We start from the raw sequence: 6000 nt of genomic DNA on the forward strand, positions 1-6000 counted from the left end.
CTTCCACACCACTGGTTTATTCAGTGAGTGCCATTACCATAGAACCAGAGTGCACTACTACATCTTCCATCAATCATGTTTTTAGGTGTCTGTGCAAAGCGTTGGGGCGGGCTGACCTTGGCCATCAGCCAAGCAGTGAATAAAGCCACCAGTCCCCCACCACCACAGTGGGATAGGGGAGAAAACTGGAACAACAATAAGAAAACTTAAGGGCTGAGATACAGAAAGCTTAACAGAGGAAGGAAGGAAAAAACCCCAACCTACCCCACACCAAAACCAACCAAACACACACAAGTGAAGGTAAAGAAATTGCTCACCGCACATTTAACAGCTTCCAAATAAACTTCACATTGTAACTATCCAGCCACAGACAGCATGTGCCTTTCCTTCTCCCAGCACCTCCCCACCCCAACAGCAGCTTCTATAACTAAGAGCAATGAAACATACAGGAAGAATGGTGACCAGACTTGAGCTTAGGTCAGTATTTATAAAGGATAACTGCCGCAGAAAAATATGGACCCCGTCAGAGATCAATGTGATCAGACCAAAGCTGTTTATTGCAAAGCCTTAACTCTTTATATACTATTGCTTACAAACACAGTGATTTGGCATATTATGATTGGATACGTCTTGAAGACCCTTAGCGACTAACATATAATTGGTTAAGCACAGGTGTGACAACTTGACCTTGAAAGCTTGCCAACAGGCCACAGTTCTCATAACTCGGTGAATTCCAGCTTCTTATCTTGCTTGCTTAAGCTTCCTCGGGCCTCTCATGGCCTTGCTGTATCTTTTAGGATTATTCAGAGTTTATGTACCAATTATCCATTCTCCCATGAGAACAGTCTCCACAGATAACTTCTTTTCAGAGAAAGAGTTGCAGTTTAACAAGAACTGCAGAAATACACACTGGTGCTTTACAAAGGAAGAATTTTCTATTAGTACTGCATAAAAAAATTTTTCAACTTTGTTCTTCCTGACAATAGCATTAAGACTACACTTCCTAAATCTGTAAATGATATTGAGATGCAAGGGACCATAACTATTTTAGAAGCCAAACTACAAATTATAATTATCCTGAAAGAACTACATCCAACATGGACAGAAAACATTTTACATTAAAGCAAGAGTAAGAACTGCAAAAACAGGATGCCAAGAAATAAACGCATTAGTTTCAGTTTTGCAGAAACGCATCTACAGACTACAGCATGTCATTTGCCATGCTGAAAATATGGGAAGACATGGAAAGACGGGAAACATTTTTAAAGACAAGAGTGAGGCCTTAAAATATATTAAGTTGTCCCTCCACTAGTCAGTATTTAAAGACTCCATTAGAGTACTGTTGACATGGTTGTGTACCCTGTCTCTAGGAGGATGCAGTGGAGGATAAGAAAAATGACCAGCAATTTAGAAGAAATTACTGACTAGGAAAGATATACTCAGATTAGACAGGTCACTGGGGGGAGAAACACACTGATGTATTTCAACGACATACATGTCAGCTGCAGAAAGGAAGGAACAAGAAAGCAAAGGCACCAAAAAGAGCAATGTGTGCTCCTCATAATTTTAAAATCGGAAAGCCTACCTCAGGTTTAGCTTCCAAGAAAGCTCCATAAACATAGAACTGTCAGAACAAAATTCTGCCATTTGACAATTTCTTATCTTCTGATTCAATGAAACTAGTGATCTCACCTCTTCCAAAGGTCAAGGTAGCTTTTAGAGAAAACTGAGCAGGTCTAATATTTAAACCAACTTATACAATGTTTAAAGGCCCTAGTTGGGAGTTAGTCAGTGTTCCCATTTAAATGGCAAGAGAGTTCCTCCAAATACCTACACCTAATTCCAGGATGATGTAAGTTTACTCTGTCGTGACCAGAAGCATGTCAGATCCACAGGAAATTATTTTATTACGGTGCCTGTTGAAAAGCAGTGTGTGTTTAGTTAGACTCAGCAGCTCACTGATATAATTAACACTGTCTTCAGATGAAAGCCAGCTTGCAAGTGACCTCACAGTTGGTTTTGTTTTCTTCCTCTTAAAAATTTATCTCTGCAACCTACCATGTGGACATAAACCTTGCTGTATCTTGTCTGGAATTGCTAGTATTTTTTTCCACTCATCGACTAGACTCAAGTCGAATCCATTCTCAAGAAGGTAACTAAGTTTCCCTTCTCTGCAAAAGCAAAAATTACCAGTCCCGTTTCAATAGTACTATTTCAGAGTAAATTCTTTAAAAAGCCTGAAAACTGGAAACAACCTACAAAAATGTTAGCATATTAAAAACAGCAAATTATAACTTTAGAACTCATAAAAACTTTTAAATAAAGGCACTGTTTGAATCTAAACATGCCACATCCTCCTGAAGCACCTGAAGGGTAAGCCTTAGGACGCTAGAAATCGTCAGCACAAAGCTGTCAGTCCACCACCACCAACCAAAATGAAGCAAGTAGTAGTTGAAAGGGGAAAACACTCCCCACGACCACGTGCCTGTTTTGCACTCTTCTAGTTTTCTACATTTATTAGTCCAAGAAGTAAAAACTGAAAGTACTCAGGCCCGTTCAACACTCGTGCTCGCTCCTAACTTAACAAGAGTCCTGCTATCCCCGCTTCAATAAGCACTCCGAGGGCAAGACCTGAAGCAGAACGAGAGGAGAACTGGACCCGGCCTTTATTAGTGAACTCGTATCACTCGCCTGGCAGACGGCAGACCTCGACCTCGGCCTCGGCCTAGGCCCCGCTGTCGGACCAGACAGCACGCCGCCCGCCCCCGCCGAGAGGTGTCAAAACTCTGGCTCCGGCCACCGGCCGCGCTGGCACGAAACAGCCGGACTCCGCCGGCAGCGCAGCCCTCCTCCTCCCGCCCACCCTTTCTCCCTCGGGGGAGGCGAGCAAGACCCACGCACTGAGGCCGGGGCACCGCCAGGCCGGGTGGTCCCACTCCTCACCGAGGGAGCCAGACAGGGGCTCCGCGCCAACCGCGGCGCAAAGCAACGTTCGCCCCGTCTGCCGAAGCACGGCGAGCTCCATCCATCCACCCACCCACAGGCCACCGCCAGCCGCCACCGCGCCAGCCGCCGCCGCCGAGCCCCGACCCCTCCCCGCTAAACCCGCCGCGCACCTGCCTTCCGGCCCGCCGGTTCCGTTGCCGCGAAGAGCCGGCGCGGAGCGACACTGCCGTAAAGCGAGCGGGCGGGGCGAGGCAAGGCGAGGCTGTCGCTGTCGTTGTGCTAGGCTGTACGGCAGCCTCCTTTCCTCTCCGGCTCCTGTGCAGCGCGGAAAGCCGGCGCTGCCCGCAGGACTACCTCGGACACAGACCAGTCTCCATCTTCCTCCTGGCCCGCGGCCTTTTCTGTATAGGCAGACACCGTATTGCGGCTGCGGTGCCTCCCGACCCGGGTGGTTGGTGTGTGATCAAATACCCCTCAGGGCTGCCCCGTTAGGCCTTCGGGCTTTCGCGGGAATGGATTTCTGCCGTTCTTGGTCCTCTGGTCTTCACGGGCTCGGCCATCCCTGCACACCCACTGCTTCCCAGACCATGTCTGCACACTGATGTCTTACGTGGTTTTCCACAGTGGTGTGTGTTCCTGATCAATGGCGTTTCTAATAGAAAAGCACCGTGGTAAAATGCTAAAGACAGCTGTGCGTCCCTGGCAGCGTTCAAGGCCAGGTTGGACAGAGCCTAAGGTGACATGGTTTAGTGGGAGGTGTCCATGCCCATAGCAGTGGGATTGCAACTAGGTGATACTAAGGTCCTTTCCAACCCAAAGCATTCTATTATTCTATGAAAGAATGAGCAAGGTCAGATAATTTTAAGACAAAAACAGATTTTAAGATAAAAATGCTCACTTGAGTGCTTGTATGTCTGTATGCAAATACATCTGGACTCATAAGAGTCCTCCAACTGGGTAACTTAGTATTCTGATGATTTATTTCTGACTTCTGGTTTCTCAAGTGTCTTATCTTGTGCTCTGCCTTGCAAAGCATGTAACAGCACTATCTTCTCGGATCACTGAACTGCTTTCATCTATGCAATTCTACCAAGTATTCTCCTTACATAAAAAAAAAGCAAGCTCTCAGGTACACATGCCTGTTTTTGTATTTGTACAATTTTCCAACTGTTCAAAAAAGATGCCTCCAGGAAAATGGTAACATATTCCATTCCTCACTAAAAAGAAAGAAACATACGTAGGTTAGGGGTTTGGTAGACAGTCATGTGGAACTGGTTATGTTTCGAGAACACTTAAATCATTTGACTAGTCCAAAACTGGAAATCTTGATTTTTTGCCACCTCTATTTAGTCATTGTGTTATTAAAAATCTTCATAGTGGGCTAATAAAGAGTAAGTAATTAAGCTCCCATAACTTGATGTTAGATATCTCAGGGTTTCAGTCTTTGTATCATAATTTTTCTTAAATCAAATGGGCATGTTTTATAAATGCAGTATTTTGTATTTCTAATGTACACGTGTCAGGCAAAGTTAAATGCAATTAAAAAAGAAAGCAGATCCTCACAAATTCTTCCAATACTCTTCAGTTTTTAAGGAAAGTTTTTATATTTCTGAGGACAAATGTTAATGCAGAGTAAGGGCTAGTCATTGGCATATTGCTTTCCTTAAGGTAGGGGGGAATTTCATTACAGACTTGTCAATCAAAGCTGTTGCTTAACAAACACTACAATTCTACCTTTCCTTCCTAGCTTCTTGAAACATGCAGTTCACATAAAAGCAAGTTTCCAGCCTAACCAAACGAAGACTGTTTCTTATCATAGGAGACAGAGTCAATACTGAGGCAATATGTATACTTCTGTCTATAGAAAAAAAAAAATAGTATAATTTGAATGTTTTCTAACAGATAAATAGCAATAGAGGGATACTTAATAACTTTTTTTTTTAATAGACATTCAGGATGAATTTTACAAAACTAACCTTGGCAAGGAATAACTTGGCTTTGCAAGGTCATGTTACCCATGTATCTCATAAGATCACAGGCTTTGTAGCTTTGTCTGTGTTGTGCTCAACATCTTATCAGCAAAAGAGAACTCACCATATATATGATAAGAATTGACTTTCAGCCCAATCAATGTTTTAAGAGTTTAACAATCTAAGTTGTCTCCTTGAGAAAAGTCTCTCTTTTATAATACAGCAAAAACCTTCCTAGTATCTACCCTTTTCTTTTGTGTCATGGTTACTTTTAAAATGTTCCTCTGGGTCCTAAGGGACCTATTTGTCCCTGTCAAGGAGAATGCAGGAGTGGCTTACAAGATGTCAGCAACATGAGGGCTTCCCTCAGGATAATTTTCCCGCTGGGAGGGTTCTTTTTGCCAGGAGGGTCATAATTTTCCTGCTTTCTTCCTCCCATCTTGTAACCTGAATGTGTTTATTTTTATATGTTTTCTTAACACAATCTGCCTTCTCAATGGCTCCCACTTTAAGTCTGGGAGTTTCCCAACAAGCCTCCCCAGCCTCAGTTGACAGAAATTACTATCATTTTGTACAAACTGACTGCCTCAATTTGTCAGACTACTACCAGATGTGGTATTCACCAACCTTAAGATAAAACGCATCATGCTGTAGTCACTTGACCACTAGACAAGTGTTAAAGCAAGCTAAAACCAACTGAGGCTGAGACAAGCCTAGGCAAGTTCTGAGATTGCTCTGTCAGGTCAATACAAAGCCTGAGGTCTACTGGTTAGAAGAAGCAAAACAAAACAAAACTCCACATTTACTGGGTTATGTTTGTTTTCTCAGATTGGAAAATGTTGAAAATTTACATTTTTGTGGATCTTTGATTATTCTTTACTTTCCTGTTGTGTTCTTTCTTTGACTGTTATACCTCTTGCAGATGCAATAAAAAAGTGTAAAATAGCCTCTTTCTGTCTTTTGCATAAAATCCTTCCAGCATAGCCATGTGAGTTCTAACTTGAATTTTAGACAATAGTTTCAGTGAAGTAGGCCCAAAATTGTAGGATCTGGGAAGCAAGAAATGTATCTGACTTTAAGTTAA

General features: G+C 43.1%; 1 protein-coding gene across 3 annotated transcripts in view; it reads right to left on the reverse strand.

Annotated features, from left to right (window-relative positions):
* The window catches only part of ASCC3 (activating signal cointegrator 1 complex subunit 3), a 270855-nt gene extending 267642 nt beyond the window's left edge, over positions 1-3213 (reverse strand). For all 3 annotated transcript variants that reach the window (XM_057410860.1, XM_057410859.1, XM_057410861.1), the window contains exon 1: positions 3117-3213. The gene's annotated coding sequence lies outside the window, so the exon portion shown is untranslated. The remainder of the gene's footprint in view (positions 1-3116) is intronic.
* Positions 3214-6000: the final 2787 nt, after the last annotated feature.

Source organism: Pezoporus wallicus, unplaced genomic scaffold (genome assembly GCF_028554395.1).
Source record: "Pezoporus wallicus isolate ANWC-B61680 ecotype Strahan unplaced genomic scaffold, APGP_CSIRO_Pwel_v1 contig_747, whole genome shotgun sequence".
NCBI classification, from domain to species: Eukaryota; Metazoa; Chordata; class Aves; order Psittaciformes; family Psittacidae; genus Pezoporus; species Pezoporus wallicus.